The sequence below is a fragment of the Physeter macrocephalus genome, chromosome 2 (genome assembly GCF_002837175.3).
Source record: "Physeter macrocephalus isolate SW-GA chromosome 2, ASM283717v5, whole genome shotgun sequence".
NCBI lineage: Eukaryota > Metazoa > Chordata > Mammalia > Artiodactyla > Physeteridae > Physeter > Physeter macrocephalus.
The window spans coordinates 64,187,290-64,207,296 of NC_041215.1; the positions used below are offsets into that span (position 1 = coordinate 64,187,290).

At 40.1% G+C, this 20,007-nt stretch overlaps 1 non-coding gene across 1 annotated transcript; it reads right to left on the reverse strand.

Annotated features, from left to right (window-relative positions):
- Window positions 1–17,854: 17,854 nt before the first annotated feature.
- Window positions 17,855–17,957, reverse strand: LOC112064579 (U6 spliceosomal RNA). The gene has a single exon (XR_002891542.1). It is a non-coding gene; the product is annotated as a U6 spliceosomal RNA (small nuclear RNA).
- Window positions 17,958–20,007: the final 2,050 nt, after the last annotated feature.

Consider the following 20,007-nt stretch of genomic DNA (forward strand, 5'->3'; position numbering starts at 1 on the left):
TAAATTTAAACAAATTATTCCCCTAATTGCAGTCACAGTACTAAATATGATTAATATCTTTATTAGAGCAGATTAACATGGTTTCAGGTATATATTACGTGGCCACTGGCTTGGCAAATGCATTCTTTTACATTTTGATCAAAAAATAGCATCAGGAATAGTCTGCATTTACATAGAGTGGATAATAATACATATTTACACTTTATTCCCAAAGCTATGTTAATTCTCTGTTTTCTATAAGAATATAATCCAAAGAGATCTGGACCAACTGGACATCCTATAGAACTTCACATTGATCCATTACAGCAATGATATTACACTAAGTGGGGCTAAGGAATAAGACATGGTCAGCACACTGGAGGACTTAGTAAGACATACATGCTCCATGTCAGATAAACCCTGTAAAGAATCGTATCCTTGATGCATGAGTAAAATTTTGTAGTCTTGTAGTCAGGGGTGTGCCAGGGCATACCTTCCAAAGTTAAAGACAAGTCATTACATATTGTACCTCCCATACAAAGAAGGAACTCCCATGCCTGATAGGTTGATCTCAGTTCTAGGGAGAGCATATTCCACACCAGAGAATAATTCTCCACCCCACATACCAGGTGACAAGAAACGTTACCAGCTTTGAGTAGGTCCTAGTCAAAAAAGAGTTCTGCAGCAAATCCAAGCAGCAGGGCAAGCAGTCCTTCTGCTTGGGCCACAAAACCCTGCAGGTCCTGTAGTATTAGATATATCAGTGGCAGGAAAAGATGCAATGTGGCAGCAGGGCTTATGGCAAGCCCCAGTGGGAAAATAACAGTGCAGACTCCTGAGATTCTGGCGCAAGGAAAATTATATACTTAAAAAAAAATCCTAGGGCTTCCCTAGTGGCGCAGTGGTTGAGAGTCCGCCTGCCGATGCAGGGGACACGGGTTCGTGCCCCGGTCCAGGAAGATCCCACATGCCACCGAGCGGCTGGGCCCACGAGCCATGGCCGCTGAGCCTGCGCGTCCCAAGCCTATGCTCCGCAACGGGAGAGGCCACAACAGTGAGAGGCCTGCGTACCGCAAACAACAACAACAAAATGTCCTAACTTCTGCATGCCATTGGGCATTGATGCAGATGGAATGCCCGATCATGAGACACCAAATGGCTATGGTATGCCTCCAGAACTGCCCATTAAGAGCTGGGTTGACCTAGAGCCCCCAAGTCATAGCCAGGTTCACTTAAGGGTCCATAAGTCAAACCACTTGAGCCCTGTAGCAGTTTGTTGGACCATGAGCATGAGTCCCAAGCATGAGATGGACTAGAGAGCAAAAACAAGCTGCATAAGCATGTAGCCTAGACTCCCATGGCCTTCACCACTGTGCACCGCACCTCTCCCTCCCCTCACTCTGATCATATCGGGAATCCCTTATCACCTGCTGACGGGAGAGCAAAAACTCCAAGCTTGGTTTACAAATAGAACAGCTTAGTATGTGGGTGCTTAAAAATGGGAGCAGCTGCACTGCCGCCTCATTCTGAAGTGGCTTTGAAAGACAGTAGTGAGGGAAAATTCTGCTAATGGGCAGAGTTTTGGGTAATGCACCTGTTTATCCACTTTATGTGAAAGAGGTGGCCTGAGATTACACTATAGTCAGACTCATGGGCAGGTGCCCATGAAAGACTAAGACTGAAAGAATGGAACAAAGAGGCGGATGAACATATGGGAGTGGGAACAAAGTGTGAAAATCTTTGTATTGTATGTTAAAGCCCACGAGAGAGCATCAGAGAGAGCATCAACTATGGAGGAGGGTCTAAATAGCTAAACAGACAAGATTATTCCACCAGGCCTGTCATCAGCTACTTCAGTGCTAGCTCAGCGGATACATGAATATCGTGGCCATGGTAAGGAGAGAGGAACGCTGGGCATGGGTCCAACAGCATGGGCTCCCACTTAGCAAGGCTGGTTTAATTGCAGCTGCCGTCAAATGCCCAACGTGCCAGCAGCAGACACCAAGGCTGAGTCCCTGATATAATGCTCTTCCTCAAGAAGGCCACTGGTGTCAAGATAACTACATTGAGTCTCTTCTATCCTGGAAAGGCCAGAGGCTTGTTCAAACAAGAATAAACACATATTCTGGGAATGGGTTTGCTTTTCCTGCCTACAAGTGTTCAGCCACCATAACCATCAAAGAACTTTTAGGATATTTTTTCTCTGGGGAAAAATCCTATATAACATTGTGTCAGAGAGGGGAGCCCACCTGACTGCAAAGGAGGTATGGGAGTGGGTCTATGACTACTGGATCCACTGGTCATATCACATACCATACCGCTCAGAAGCTACCTGCCTGATGGAGCATTGAAAGGACCTGCTGAGGACACAGTTAAAATGCTAGCTTAGAGGCAACCCTTCACAGGAAAAGCCATCCATCTTCCAGAAGATTGAATCAAAAAATTTATATAACACTGTATCCCTAAGTAAGATTAATACATAGGTCTAGGAATCAAGGGATGGAAGCAGGAATGATTCCAATTATCATTTCACCCAAGGTCCCACTGAGGACTTTGTCCTTTCTGTCCCCACAATTCTAGACTCTGTAGGGTTAGAGTTTCTGGTTTCCAAAGGAGGCACACTTTTCCTGGGGGACCCAGCAAGTGTCCCATTGAAATATAGACTACCACCACCACCTAGGCACTTCAGGGTCCTTGTGTCCAGGGACTGGAAGACAAGGAGAGGAGTTACCATCCTGGCAGGGAGCCTGCCAGGACCCTGGACCCTGATTATCAGGAGGCAGTAGAACTGCTCTTACACTATGGGGGCAGTGATAAGTATGTATGACATCCAGATAATATTCTTGAGTGCTTCATTCTATCCCTTTGCTCAACTGTAATGATAAAGGGACACGTCAGCAACCCTGGCCTCAGGAAAGCATGGTGTCCAGGGGCTCATATCCCTCAGATATGAGGTTCTGGGTAATTCCATCAGATAAGTCACCACAACCAGCAGAAGTTGTGCTGAGGTAGAAGTAATCTAGAATGGATATTAGAGGAGAAAGATAGTAAGTATCAGTTATGGTCCTAAGACCAGCTCTAGTGGTAGGGGCTGTAATTTGTCCCACTGACTTTTCCCTTCTAATTTTCTTTTGGGAAGGGAGGTACATCAGAATCCTGGAAGAACAGCTGTCCAAATCTATATGTAAATACCTGAAGAAATGTATCTGAGTGGCACACAGCGTGGACTGTAATGGACATGAGCTACAAGGATCCCTCAGCTCCTTCAGAGCTAATCCCAGCTGCAGACAATTGCCTTGCTCAAGAACACATCCTGTTCAGGGTACCTACATCCAATGATTTGTCACGTGGTGGTATAAAAGCCTAGTCATTTGGGGTTAGTGTGGGACAACTGTGATTGTCTATATTCCAGAGCACCCAGTGAGGCTGTTAAAATTTTGCCAGAATTATATTGTAGTTCAACTTCTTCCTCTGCCAATCATACTTCCTTCCCCTTCTTTCCATGACTGTTGATTTCTAATAGCTGAGTCACATTAAACTCTATCTCAAGGTGTGCTTCTGAAGAACTCAACCTATAATATCTATAATACCACCCTTACCCCCCTGGTCTGAAAATGTGAGGAGGGAATCTATCCAGTGTGGAATGGAGAATAAGAGCTAATCAGGGTGAGGAAACCATATATGTGGAAGAAAAAATGACAGCAGAGTTGGGAGATTTACTCTACAGGAAAATTAATCAAACAAGTAAATATTTCAAAGATAGTGGAAGCCAGTTTTTCCCTTGTTGGAGAAGGGAAGTATAAACACAGAAAAAGACAAAATTAGAATAAACTCTTGATCTTGGGTTATTGGAGGTGCTGGTGTGAACTCTTAAGTTTTTAATAGATTTAGACAGAGATAGAAATAAAAAATAGATGCATCTCTGTGTGTCCACTGAAAGGGACTGGGAACAGTGACATGCAAATAGTAAGGAACACATTTAGCACTCACGTGTGGCTTTTAAATACCCTTTTCCACTCAGAAAGAACTAGGATTCATTGAAGCAGTGGCTGATTCCAGAGCTGGGGCAGGAAAAGTACAGGATGATCATAAAACATCTTGTTGTTCTAGAAAGCATGTGTTTATTAAGAATTGTGAAGGGTCAGAGAGTTGACCCTACTTGCAGACTAACAAGTTAGCCTGCCATGGTTTCATCAATGCTCACAGAAAGTTCTTTATACCTAACAGCAAGCAGCATGAACTTCATACTTGTGGCAGTGCCCCTGACCTCCCAACCCCTGTGGGGCCTGACACAGGCAGTGAGTCTGTGTCACAGCTGAGTTTAGGGAACCTGAACTTTTATAACAGGCAGTATGCAACCTGACTGACCTTCGTGCTGGAAGGAGACATTATTTTGATAACACTAGATGGTAAGCAAGCTGACCTCTGCTCTGGAGGAAGTTACTCTATCTACCTTCCAAGGTCTTTGCTATATAAACATCCTTGAAAAGATGATCCACAACAAAAGCACAGTTAGAGTTTCTGCTCACAAGATGTACAGAAACATGAAAGACCCATGGAAGATTATCTTCCAACTATGCTCAAAGAATGGTAAAGACATATCAAAAGGAGGTTTCTCAATAAACTAAAAATAGAACTACCATATGACCCAGCAATTCCACCCCTGGGTATATATCCACAAAAAAACAAAAACACTAATTTGAAAAGATACATGCACCCCAATGTTCATAGCAGTGCTTTTTACAAGAGTCAAGACATGGAAGAAACCCTACGTGTCCATCAACAGTTAAACGGATATAAAATAAATAAGTAAATAAATCTTTTTTATATATAAAAAAGAATGAAATTTTGCCATTGGCAGCACCATGGATGGACTTGGAGGGCATTATACTAAGTGAAATAAGTCAGACAGAGAAAGACAAACACTGTCCACTTATATGTGGAATCTAAAAAATACAACAGACTAGTGAATATAACAAAAAAGAAGCAGACTCACAGATATAGAAAACAAACCAGTGCTTACCACTGGAGAAGGGTGGGAGGGGCAAGATAGGGGTCGGGGAGTGGGAGGTACAAACTATTGGCTGTCAGATAGGCTCAAGGATGTCCTTTTTTTTTTTTTTTAAATTTATTTTTTATTTTTATTTTTGGCTGCATTGGGTCTCCGTTGCTGTGCGCAGGCTTTCTCTGGTTGCGGCGAGCGTGGGCTACTCTTGGTTGTGGTGCGTGGGCTTCTCATTGCGGTGGCTTCTCTTGTTGCAGAGCACGGGCTCTAGGGCGTGCAGGCTCGATAGTTGCGGCTCACAGGCTCTAGAGCGCAGGCTCAATAGTTGTGGCGCATGGGCTTAGTTGCTCCGTGGCATGTGGGATCTTCCCAGGCCAGGGCTCAAACCCGTGTCCCGTGCGTTGGCAGGCGGATTCTTAAGCACTGTGCCACCAGGGAAGCCCCTCAAGGATGTCTTGTACAACATGGGGAATGTAATCAATATTCTGTAGTAACTGTAAATGGAAAGTAACCTTTCAAAATTCTATAAAAAAATAAAAAATAAAGAGCAGACCAAAAAAAAAAAAACAGGGACACAGAGACCAGCTTGAAGGGATGTTCACTGGTTAAATTAGGAAAAAATCTGAGCATGAGAAAAATTTATGCGTGTAAAGGACTCTAATCCATTGAATAAAATAGAAAACTATGACTCTACATATGTGTAAATAAATAGTCTTTCTTTCTCTCCCTCTATTTTTTTCTTTACTTGCCCTTCCCTCATTCCTGTTCCGTGTGGGATTGAACTCCTTAATAATATAGTAGCACATAAACCTTGGCCTCAGACTCTGTTTTGGGGGAAACCCATGCTATAATGATATCCATTGTCCCATTTTCCCCTGAGCTTGCTGTATTTTCATTTTGATTTTTAGTTGATCTTTATCTACTAGATATACTAGATATTAATTTCTTATAATCTTTAGACTTTCTACTTGGTCATCTATGTACTAACTTGTTCAAGGTATTCTTTGTTCAATAGAAAGCCTCAAATTAAATATAATCAAAATCATTTCCTGGGCTTCCCTGGTGGCGCAGTGGTTGATAATCTACCTGCCAATGCAGGGGACACGGGCTCGAGCCCTGGTCTGGGAAGATCCTACATGCCGCGGAGCAACTAGGCCCGTGAGCCACAACTACTGAGCCTGCGCGTCTGGAGCCTGTGCTCCACAACAAGAGAGGCTGCGATAGTGAGAAGCCCGCGCACCGCGATGAAGAGTAGCCCCCGCTCGCCGCAACTGGAGAAAGCCCTCGCACAGAAACGAAGACCCAACCCACCCAAAAATAAATAAATTTTAAAAATATATAAATAAATAAAAATAAATTTATTTTTTTTAAAATCATTTCCTTTTTTTTTTTGCTTTATGATTTGTGCTTCTGAAGTTTTGTATAAGCAATCCGTCCTCATACCTAAGCCACAAAGATGCTCTCTTATGTTTTACTCTATTAATTTATAGTTATACCTTTCATATTTATTCTTAAATCTACCTGGACTCCATCCTTTTTGTTGTGTTATATAAAGATGCAGTTTTATTTGTGTGCCTATTGCCATTGTTCTTTAGTGTCTACTGAGTTCCCACATCAATATGTCCCTGGCACTCACTTCTGCTCCTTTTTGTCTCTGTTTGTTCTTGAACCAAACCACCATTACTGTGGTGGTGGCTTTGTACTGTGTCACATTGGCTATGCTTGAACTACATTTCCTATAATTCTCTTTTCTGTATGGTTCTGATTTAGTGTTGGCCACGAGAGACATTTTGTGTAATATTTGAAAAGTAAAAAATGAAAGGGCAGCTTTTCTTTTTTTTTTTCTTTCTTTTTAATGCTCTGAAGGTCAATGGTACAGTGACATCTTGCACATGCTGTCACTCATCTGCTAGCTCACCTTGTTAAATCAGCCCAGACATCAGCTCCTCCAGCTCCTGTCACATCTTCTCCAAGTTCTGCCCCAAGTGCATGGTCAACTCCATGGTGAAATGTGCTACCTTCTTTTGCTGATCACTCACAGCACTGAGATTGAAGGTGATGAGAGACAGATGTTGGTTCTCCTTCGTCCTGTGGGTCTCAGTGTGTCCTCACCGGTTCCAGTTTGTCTGCTCTCATCCACATCTAGCCTTCTTTTTCAAATGCTGGTTGATCTGACCAGTAAAGACTTCAGACTCAACACCAGATGCAGATGCAACAGCTGTATAGAGTCTTCTACCAGCTCCCATAATTGCATGGAGTCTAACACTATGATACATCATTATTCTATAACACTAGCAGAGTTTCTGTATTTCTTTTCCATTCCTCATTCATGTAAATATCATCCTGTTCTTTATTATTATTGTTTTAAAATTATAAAGTTTTATTCTATTTTTACAAAGGCAATATAGGTATCTGAGGACATTACCTTTCCATATAAGCTTAAGAGTATAAATTTTCTCACAAAATCTAACTGGAGTTTTGACGAACTGCATTAAATCCATTGATTAATTGGGGGAGACACTGCATCTTTAAAATATAAAGGTTGAGAGCTGAAGTCTTTTCATGTATTAAAGTCATATCTATGCCCTTTATTAAGATTTTAAAATTTCTTCCATGGATGTCTTGTGTATTCTTGGTCAACTGGTTAATTTTAACAAAATATCTTGATTTCTTTTAAGATAATTTCCTTTTGTTGCAAAAAAGAATGGAATTATTTTAAAAATATTTTTAATTTAGTTACTGAGAGCAAAGGTAATCAATTTTTAGTACAGTCATGTTTCTGTCAACCTTGTTAAAATTCCTATTAGCTCTGATAGTTTGTTGATCCTGTGTTGTGAGTATGTGTGTGTATATGTGTGTTATAAGTAGATGATCACATCATCTACAAAAATGACAGATTTTTTTTTTCTTATTTGAAATCCTTTATCTCTTATCTTTTTGTTATTGTTGCTCTTTATAGAGCTAGCTAGTACCTGCAGTACAATATGAAAGAATAATGGTGATAGCCTGCCTTATATTATATACCTTTGGGAACTGTTTTGTAAGACAAGTATTACTAGAGTTTCAGAGAAGTTGGTACGACTAGGGTCCAACCTGCAAGGCAGGCTCTCACCACTACTGTTTAACATAACCATATGCTATGCTCTTTCAAGTCTCACATCTTTGAACACGCTGTGTTTTCTGTCTAGAATTCCTGTTCACTTTTCTTGATTTGACAGATATGGACTCACCTTCAAGACTCAGCTGAGATGTAAATTCCCAGTTTGGACTAAATGCCCATAATATCATGTACCTCTATCTTAGTTATTTAGGGATATGTCTTCCCTCCTAGACTGTAAGCTATTTAATGTCAGGGATTTATATTACTAATCTTTGTACTCCTCATGTTAAGTCCCGTACCTGGAACAGAGTAGTTACTTATTTAATGTATCTTGAATACATATAAATTGAACTGTATCAAATAAAAGAATCACAGTTGGTATGAAACATCTTTAAATTACCCAGCTTATCCTGGAGTCAGGACCAGGGGAGGGAGGTTTAAAAAGGACATGGTAACACAAGTGTCCACCATTTAGAGAATGACTACATAAGTAATGGCACATTCATACTATGGGATACTCTGCAGTAGTTTTAAAAAGAGATGACTCTATATGTACTAAGATAGAAACAAAAATCTATGAAGTATATTAAGATTTTTTAAAGAGAACATTGAGATTGAGGCTAATACATAAAATAAGTATTAGTATACCTTTATTTGCAAGTCTGTGCACATGTATACTTGTAAGTGTATATGTATGCACGTGTATGTGTTTAATTATGTGACAGACTCTGATGTTTGCCTACCCATTGGCTCTACCTTCTCTTTTGAATATGTCTAATCCCAGGACAAGAATTATTATTGGTTTAACTAGAGATTTAAAGCAATCCCTATCAAATTACCCATGACATTTTTCACAGAACTAGAACAAATAATCCTAAAATTTATATGAAACCATAAAAGACCCAGAATTGCCAAAGCAATCCTGAGGAAAAAGAACAAAGCTGGAGGCAGAACCCTCCCAGACTTCAGACAATACTACAAAGCTACAGTAATCAAAACAGCGTGGTACTGGCACAACAACAGATATATGGATCAAAGGAACAGAATAGAGAACCCAGAAATAAACCCACACACCTATGGTCAATTAATCTTTGACAAAGGAAGCAAGAATATACAAAGGAGAAAAGACAGTCTCTTCAGCAAATGGTGTTGGTAAACTTGGACAGCTGCATGTAAATCAGTGAAGTTAGAACACTCCCTCACACCTGACACAAGATAAATTCAAAATGGCTTAAGGACTTAAATATGAGACATAACACCATAAAACTCCTAGAAGAGAACATAGGCAAAACATTCTCTGACGTAAATCATAGCAACATTTTCTTAGATTAGTCTCCCAAGGCAATAGAAATAAAAGCAAAAATAAACAAATGGGACCTAATCAAACTTATAAGCTTTCGCACAGCAAAGGAAACCATAAACAAAATGAAAAGACAACCTACATACTGGGAGAAAATATTTGCAAATGATGCAACTGACAAGGGCTTAATTTCTGAAACATACAAACAGCTTATACAACTCAATAACAAAAAGAAACAAACAACCCAATCAAAAAATGGGCAGAAGACCTAAATAGACATTTCTCCAAAGAAGACATACAGATGGCCAATAGGCACATGACAAGATGCTCAACATTGTTAATTAACAGAGAAATGCAAATCAAAACTACAATGATGTATCACCACACAGAGGTCAGAATGGCCACCATTAAAAAGTCTACAGGTAATAAATGCTGGAGAGGGTGTGGAGAAACAGGAACCCTCCTACATTGTTAGTGGGAATGTAAATCAGTGCAGCAACTATGGAAAATTGTAAGGAGGTTCCTTAAAAAACTAAAAATAGAATTACCATATGACCCAGCAATCCCACTCCTGGGCATATACCCTGAGAAAACCATAATTCAAAAAGACACATGCACCCCCACGTTCATAGAAGCACTGTTCACAATAGCCAGGACATGGAAGCAACCTAGTGTCCATCAACAGATGAATAGATGAAGAAGATATGGTGTATATATACAGTGGAATATTACTCAGCCATAAAAAAGAATGAAATAATGCCATTTGTAGCAACATGGATGGACCTAGAGATTATCATACTGAATGAAGTCTGAAAGAGGAAGACAAATATCATATGATACCACTTATATGTGGAATCTAAACTATGATACAAATGAACTTATTTACAAAACAGCAACAGACTCACAGACATAGAAAACAAACTTATGGTTACCAAAGGGGCAGGGTGGGGGGAGGGATAAATTAGGAGTTTGGGATTAACAGACACAAACTACTATATATAAAATAGATAAACAAGGTCCTACTGTATAGCACAGGGAACGATATTCAATATCCTATAATAAACCATAATGGAAAAGAATATGAAAAAGAAAAAAAAATATATATCTGAATCACTTTGCTGTACACCAGAAACCAACAAACATTGTAAATTAACTATACTTCAATTTTAAAAAAAAGATTTATGATTGGTTTAAGCCATTATGGCAATCCCATTTCTCTCTCTCTGATTGGTCTAGGGGCATGTCACTAAGTTCTGCTCTGTTGAGACTTTAGGAAAAGACTATTCTCTCAGATAAGAGAAAGGCATGAAAAGAAAGTCTCCTTTTGCTCACTCCTACTTCCTTCCTGTTTAGGTATTGATCAAAGCTGTTATATGAGATTTTGTGCTTGGTGTTCCAGCAGTCTCTATATGACCACAATGGGGGACTTCGTCAACATGCTGAGGATGGCCCAGAAGAAAGACTGGGAAAGCCTGGACCCCTGACTACACCATGAGCTTTCAGACCAACTGGGGATAACCTACCTCCAGATTGCTGTCAGTTGAGGAGGAATAGTCTTAATGGTTAAGTCACCATTGGTTGAGTTTTCTGTCATTTACAGCCAAAATGATCCCATTTGCTAAAGTGTCAGTATAGTTTCATAGGAATACTATTTGAGCACTCCCCTTTACATTCTTAATTACAAAATGTAAAAAATATATATTCTTTTTTTTTTTTTTTTTTTTTTTGGCTACACCATGCCCAGCATGCAGGATCTTAGTACCCTGACCAGGGATCGAACCGGTGCCCCTGGCAGTGGAAGCTTGGAGTCTTAACCACGGGACCACCAGGGAAGTCCAATATATATATTCTTCTTCTTTTCCATTCTATACTTTTCTGCCTTGTATTTCACCCCATACCCTTCACGAGTTTTTGTACTTTAGTTCTGGACTATTTTCAGAGGCAAAACAGGAAAGAGTCCACAATGCCAAAACCCTGTTAGATTCCCAGTAGAACCAGATCCATCTCATTTCCCTTTATCTTCCACCTAAAATAGCTTTATGGGCTCCATTAATACCTGGGATATTATAATCTTCTAGTGGGTATTTATAAAGCACAAATAATCACAGATATGAAGCTATGATGAACTGGAGTCTGGGGAGTTTCAGACACTTGCCCAAGACTTAGGCGAGTCCAAGTGTCACACTGTGTTTGAAATTTCTCATCTGATTTTGCTAATTCTCTTAAACAAAATGTGTCTGGTAGAGCCAAGTGGAAAGATTCCAGTAAAAGAGGGAAGAAACCTTCATGTACCCAGTAAGAGAGATGAGGGTGAACTAGTGGGGGCTGGTGATGAAGGCGGGGGACTGGTGTAATTCGCTAATGACAGCATTTTAAAGCCCTGATAAGAGGTGAATATCAACTCCCCTTACTGTATTAAAGAAGTCTGCCTAGAATGTCAGGGAGCTTGATCCCCATCTTGTCAATTAATATTTCTGTGACCTAGAGATTTTCCTTTTTTTTCACTCTCCTCACTTACTTAGAAAAAGAAAAGGGTCAGCAGGAGGTGTTCATATGGAAGTGAGAGACATCTTTTTAAAGTTATTAAGCTCAGGGCTTCCCTGGTGGCACAGTGGTTAAGAATCCGCCTGCCAATGCAGGGGACACGGGTTCAAGCCCTGGTCTGGGAAGATCCCACATGCCGCGGAGCAACTAAGCCCGTGAGCCACAACTACTGAGTCTGCACTCTAGAGCCTGCAGGCCACAACTACTGAAACCCATGTGCCAAAACTACTGAAGCCCACGTGCCACAACTACTGAAGCCCACATGCCTAGAGCTTGTGCTCTGCAACAAGAGAAGCCACTGCAATAAGAAGCCCGTGCGCTACAACGAAGAGTAGCCCCCGCTCGCTGCAACTAGAGAAAGCCCGCGTGCAGCAACGAAGACCCAACACAGCCAAAAATAAAAAATAAAATAAATAAAATAAATAAATTAAAAAATATATTAAAAAATAAAAGTTATTAAGCTCAAAGAGGAGAGAGTTCTTCCTGAACATACATATTCTCATCTTCTTCTCTATCCCCCACAACGTTTTTTCCCAACATATGAAACATATACTAGTGGATTAAAATTTATTTAGCCTCAGGAGTATGAAAATTTGGATTTGCATCCTAAGCTCTTAACACTCACTACCTTCTACATGACCTTAGCCAAGTCACACTTCTCCTGTCATTCTTTCTCTAAGTCAGTAGGTCCTCCTTGTGTTCCCCCTTCAAAGGAAAGATGCCCTATTTCAAGAGAAGTGAAGCCAAATTCTTGGAAAGGTGATTTCACACCATCCCCAGCAGGTACCAGGAATGGGGGAAGTTGGTAGAGGGGCAGGAACTTCTGTGATCTGAGTCAAACAGCCATAGGGTATAAACTCACATACTTAAAATCTACAAGCAGGAAATCCTTGCTGAGGGTCAAGTTTTCCAAGCAACCAGGAGTTTTGTCTTTAGACATTTTCTTGTCATCTTTACTAGGAAATACTAAATGCTATTTAACAATTTCTTAAAGATATGGAATTACCATGAAAACGAGTAATTCTTAACACTCTCAAAGCCCAACTCCCCTTTTTTTTTTTTTCGGTACACGGGTCTCTCACTGTTGTGGCCTCTCCCGTTGCGGAGCACAGGCTCCGGACGCACAGGCTCAGCGGCCATGGCTCACGGGCCCAGCAGCTCCGCGGCATGTGGTATCTTCCCGGACCGGGGCACGAACCCTCGTCCCCTGCATTGGCATGCGGACTCTCAACCACTGCACCACCAAGGAAGCCCAACACTTTTTTTAACTAAGACGTTTAGAGTAATACATCCAGGGTTGATGTCACAGCTCATGATGTTGTTATTGTTTATGGTTCCTATTTTCCTTCCATTTTGCCATTCTTGGCAAATCTGTATTTTATCACTTCATGAATTAAAAATCATGGCAGCATCTCTGGGTCTTACATCTGTATTCAAAGCAGAAGGAAGAAGGAAGGATCATTGTCAGCAGACTTCCACTTCTATCTTATTGGCCAGAACTGTATCAAAGGCTAGTGCTGGCTGCAAGGGAAACTGTGATCCTCCCACTGAAAGCAATAATACTGCCATAGAACACATAAAAAACAAATGAAGAAACAAACAAAAACGTTCAAACACATCACTGAGCTGCCAAGAAAGTGATGGCAGTGAGTCTAAGAAGACAAAAATTGAAGTGAACATTGAACTCCTAGGAGGTGAGGAAACACCAGGGATGGCTTCTGCCATAGGCATATGTGTCAAATTCTGGTGATATTGATATTTCATTTTTAATGGTTTCACAGGAAGTAGGGATTGGGGACAGATGATAAAGCTTAAGGCCTGCCCGATGTATGGAGTCTAATAGTAGAGCCCGATGTATGGAGTCTAATAAAATCTTGTATGTCCATACAATGAAATATTATTCAGCCATAAGAAAAGGAATGTGCTGGGCTTCCCTGGTGGCGTGGTGGTTGAGAGTCCGCCTGCCGATGCAGGGGACATGGGTTCGTGCCCCGGTCTGGGAAGATCCCACATGCCATGGAGCAGCTAGGCCCGTGAGCCATGGCCACTGAGCCTGTGCGTCCGGAGCCTGTGCTCCCCAACGGGAGAGGCCACAACAGTGAGAGGCCCGCATACCACACACACACACACACACACACAAAATGGAATGTGCTGATACATGCCACAACATGGATGGACGTTGAAAACACCATGCTACATGAAAGAAGTCAGACACAAAACTCACATAATATATGATATTATTTATATGGCATATGTCCAGAATAGGCAAATCCATACAAACAGAAATTAGATGAGTTGTTGCCAGGGGTTGGGTGAGGGGGAAGTGGGGAGTGACCGCCAATGGGTATAAGGTTTCTTTTTGGAGTAAGGAAAATGTTCTGGAACTGGAGAGAGGTAATGACTGCATAAGTACACTAAAAACCATTGAACTGTACACTTACATAAGTGGAGTATGTGGTATGTGAGTTACAGCTCAATAATGTTGTTATAAAAACAGAACCAAAAACAAACAAAACATATGTAAAGATCACCACCACTGCCACCATCCCAAGATTACCACTGCCAGCCTCTTGGTGTACAGACTTCCAAACTCATTTCTGTGCATCATATGTACTTATTCAAAGAATAAAAACTGGATCATACCATTCAAAAAGTACTTTTAACTATCACACGTATAACTTTAAACTTTTAAAGTAATATCAGATTGGAGTGTGATTGTCTTGTACCTGATCTTAGGGGGGAAACTTCTCATCTTTCATCAAGTATTATGTTAGCTGTGGGGTTTTGTTGAGTGGTTGTTGGTTGGTTGGTCTGTTAGTTTGTTTTTTATCATGAAAGGTTGTTGGATTTTTTTTTTTAATTTTTATTTACTGATTGATTGATTTTTGGCTGCTTTGGGTCTTCATTGCTGCACGCGAGCGGGGGCTACACTTCGTTGTGGTGTGCGGGCTTCTTATTGCTGTGGCTTCTCTTGTTGCAGAGCACGGGCTCTAGGTGCATGGGCTTCAGTAGTTGCAGCACGTGGGCTCAGTAGTTGTGGCTCACGGGCTCTAGAGGGCAGGCTCAGTAGTTGTGGCGCATGGGCTTAGTTGCTCCGCAGCATGTGGGATCTTCCCGGACCAGGGCTCGAACCTGTGTCCCCTGCATTAGCAGGCGGATTCTTAACCACTGCGCCACCAGGGAAGTCCCAGCTGTTGGATTTTGTCAAATGCTTTTTCTGCATCTATTGACATGATCATGTGGGTTTTTTCCCTTTATCCTATTAATTTGGTATATTAAGCTGATTTTCATATGGTGCACCAAGTATAAATCCCACTTGGCAATGTTATAAAATTCTTTTATATGTTTTGCTGGATTTAATTTGTTAGTATGTATTTGGTTGAGGAGTTCTGTTTCTATATTTATAAGGATATTGGTCTGTAGTCTTCTTTTCTTGTGATGTCTTTGTCTTGCTTTGATACCAGGGAACACTGTACTCAAAAAATGAATTAGAAACTGTTCCCTCTTATTATTTGCAAAAGTTTATGAAGAATTGGTGTTAATTCTTCTTTAAATGTTCGGTAGAATTCACCAGTGAGGCCATAGAGTCCTGGGCTTTTCTTTGCTGGAACTTTTTTGATTACTAACCTAAGCTATTTATTTGTTATATATCTTTTCAGATTTTTCTATTTCTTCACTAATCAACTTTGGTAGTTTCTGTTTCTAGGAATTTATCCATTTCATCTAGGTTATCTTCTTTGTTGTCTTAGTCATCTCAGGCTGCCATAAAAAATAACATAGACTGGGTAGCTTAAACAGTAGAAATATATTTTTCACAGTTCTGGAGGTTGGGAGGTCCAAGACCAAGGTGCCAGCCAATTTGATCTGGTTCCTGGTGAAAGCTCTCTTCTTGGTTGACGGACAACCACATTTTCACTATGTCCTCACATGGCCTTTCCTTGCATGCACCAGGGCTGGGAGTGGGGGAGGAGTAGCAGGGAGGGAAGGAGGGAGGGAGGGAGGGAGGGAGAGAGCTTTCTCTTCTTCTAAAGCCACTAGTCTCATCATGAGAGCCCCACCCTCATGACTTATTCTATCCCTAATTACTTCCCAAAGGCCCTATCTTCAAACACCATCACACTGGGTGTTAGGACTTCAATATATGAATTTTGAGGAATACAAACATTCAGTCCATAACACCTTATAATCTTTCTGTTTATGTGAGGTTGGTAGAAATATCCCCTCTTTTATTGCTGATTTTAGTAATTTTAGTCTTCTCTCTTTTTTTGCTTAATTAGGCCAGCTAAAGATTTGTCAATTTTGTGATCATTTCAATGAACCAAGTTCTGGTTTTGTTGACTTTATTGTTTTTCTATTCTTTACCTCACTTATTTTCACTGCAACCTGTATTATTTTCTTCTTCCTGCTTGCTTTAGATTTAGTTTGCTCTTATTTTTCATGCTCCTTAAGGTGGAGTGTTAGGTTATTGATTTGCAGTCTTTCTTCTTTTTAAATATAGGCAAAGACAGCTATAAATTTCCCTCTAGGCACTATTTTCATTGCATCCCATAATATTTGGTATGTTGTGTTTTCATTTTCATTCATCTCAAAGTATTTTCTAGTTTCCTTTGTTATTTCCTTTTTGACCCTCTGATTATTTATGATTGGGTTTAATTTCCATGTATTTGTGAATGTGCCAGATCTCCTTGTTATTAATTCCTAATTTCATTCCACTGTGGTTGGAAAGCACATACTTCATATGATTTCAGTCTTTTAAAATTTATTTACACTTGTTTTATGGCCTAACATATAGTCTATCCTGGTAAATGTTCCACGTGTGTACTTGAGAAGAATGTGTATTCTGTAGTTGTTGAATGGAGTGTTCTATAGGTCTCTGTTAATAGAATTATAATGTTGTTCAAGTCTTCTATCTGCTTGATGATTTTCTGTCTAGGTGTTCTACCCATTATTTAAAGTGAGATGTAGAAATCTCCAACTGTTATTATTGAATCGCCCATTTTCCCCTTCAATTCTGTTAGTTTTTGATTCCTGAGTTTGGGGTTGTCAGGTGTAAATATGTTTATAATTGTTTTATCTTCTTGATGGATCAACTGTTATTATCATATGTTCTTTTTAGGGGCTTCTCTGGTGGCGCAGTGGTTGCACGTCCGCCTGCCGATGCAGGGGAACCGAGCTCGCGCCCCGGTCTGGGAGGATCCCACGTGCCGCGGAGCGGCTGGGCCCGTGAGCCATGGCCGCTGAGCCTGCGCGTCCGGAGCCTGTGCCCCGCAACGGGAGAGGCCACAACAGAGGGAGGCCCACATACCACAAAAAAAAAAAAAAAAAATATGTTCTTTTTAGTCTGTAGTAATAATTTTTGTCCTAAAGTCTACTTTGTCTGATATTAGTATAGGTGTTCTAGGTCTTTCAGTTATTGTTCACCTAGTATGTCATTTCCCGTACTTCAACTTCTTTGTGTCTCTGAATCTAAAGTGTGCCTCTTATAGGCAGCATACAGTTGGATTTTGTATTTTTAATCCATTTTGCTAATCTCTGCATTTCAATTCAATCCCTTCTCATTTAATGAAATTACTGATAAAGTCATGTTTATATTTGCTATTTTCTACTTGTTTTCTTGTGCCTTATGTGTTTTGGGGGGGTTCCATCCTCTACTGCTGACTACTTTTGTGTTAAAAGGATATTTTCTATTTTATTCCCCTTATTGATTCTCTTACTATATTTTTTGAGTTATTTCCTTAGAAGTTGCTATAAGGATTACAATTAAAAACTTAATTTATAAGAATCTAGTTCAGATTAATACCAATTTAATTACAATTGTATATAAAAACTTTGCTCTTACATGGCTTTATCTTCTCTCTCCCTTCATTTGTGCTGTTATTGTCATGCAAATTACACCTTTATAGATTGTGCGTCCAACAACAAAGAAAAAAATAAAGAATGCTTTAGAACTCTGTCATTCTTGCACAGGGACCATGCTAGTCTTCTCTGTATTGTTCCAATTTCAGTATATATGCTGTCAAATTGAGCACAACACGATGGAATATTGCCATTAAAAACTACTCTGGCTTCAGTGTAGAAAATGAATTAAAGAGGAGGCCAATCTGACGTGAGAAGGCTAGATAAAAGATGCTGAAATATATCAGGTAAAAGATGATAGTAGTCTGAACTAGAGTTCAGTACTGCAGTACTGGAGAAGAAATGCAGACAACTTAACAACTTTGAAAGATATTAAAGAGATAATATTAACTACCTTTCGTGACTCGATATAGGGTTGAGCAAAAGAAAGGAGTCAAAAATGATTAATTCTCTGTATTATGTAACTGAGGGAATTATGGTGCTATTCACAGAGAGAGATTACACTGAAATCGAAGCTTTGGGAGAAAATATGATGAGCTCAATTTTGGACATTTTGAATTTGTGATTATTATAAGATACTTAAATGGAAATAGGAAATGTTCAGTGAAGATGGGATATATAGGCTGGAACTTAAGTGAGCAGTAGGAGCTATGAGTAAAGACTCGAGAATAATTAATATGTATACAGTAATGGAAGTCTTGAGAGTTTATTAGAATGTCCAATAAGATAAATAGAAAAATACAAAGTGATAACAGAAGAGGACCAAGGATGGAATACTAAGGAATAATATTTTGAGTGTGAGGAAAAGAAGAGGATTCTTCACAAGAAGGTGAGAGTGGCTCCAGAGGTACCAAGAAAACCAGGAGAGTGTGCTGTCATGGACGTTGAAAGAACGAAATATTGCAATAATTGAGATGCCACATAAAATAAAAACCATATTATTTTCACTGTAATTAGCAATAAGGAAGACCATTAATAACAGTTGTATATTAAAGTTGGCTGCAAATTCTTTCCTATTCCTCCCACAAGAGGTGAAATCTATTTCCCTCCCCTTGACTCTGGACCGAATTGTGTTTGCATTCACCAATAAAATGTGGCAGAAGTGATATTTTTAACTTCTGAGACTGGGCAGCTTCTACTTTCACAGGCTTGAAACACTCCCCCTAAAAACTCAGCATTCATGCTGTGGGAACCCCACATATGGAGGTGCCATGAGGAGAAGGACTCATGCTCCCAGCCAAGTGCCAACACCACCCACCAGCCCTGTGTATGAGCCATAGTAGAGGTTCTAGTCCAGTCAAGCCTCCAGATGACCACAGCTCCAGACAACACACTGCAGGACGCAATTATCCACGTATGCCTAGTCAATCTGCAGAGTCATGAAAGACGATAAACGATGGCTGCTTTTTTTTTTTTTTGAACAAATAGAAAATTTTCATTTTCAGTCACAAAGCCACAACAGACATAAAGATGATACAGACAACAAGTGCTACGGTCATTCAAAGAAGGCATAGACTAGATACAACAAGGATCTCCTCTATGGCACAGGGAACTATACTCAATACTTTGTAATAACTTATAAGGGAAAAGAATGTGAAAAAGGAATCACTGTGCTGTACACCTGAAAGTAACACGACATTGTAAATCAACTATACTTCAATTAAAAAACAAACAAACAACAACAACAACAACAAAAACCCCAAAGAGGTCATAGAAGTTCTTATGAGATTCCATAAGAGAAGCCAAATGAGGATGGGAGAGATGGCTTTTGAATCAATTCAGAGGAGAAGTCACAGAGAAACTAGTCTTTGACCTGAACTTGAGTTTCCATTAAGATTGCAACGCAGAGATATTACAGATGAAGGTAATCACATAAACTTACTATACTGGAACTTGCAGAGGTTATGAGTGTTGTTCAAGATCCAAAGCAAGTGCATTGTGGAATCAGAATTTTAAGTGAGGCCTAATGAACTAAAAACAAACAAACAATAAACAAGCCCTTCCTGTGATACCACGTTGCCTTTGAACTCTTTTTTTTGGTGGGTTGGTAGAAACTGGTTCCAGTGTTTCTTGCAGGAATGACTAGTTCTGTCCCACCGCGACCCCCCACCCCTGAGTTGATCCTCAAAGTTTCCATTAGAATGGACTTGCTAAAATGCAGACATACAAGTATTCATGATGCCTGTGTCCAATCATTTCTCCTGCTATTGCCTACTTCACTTC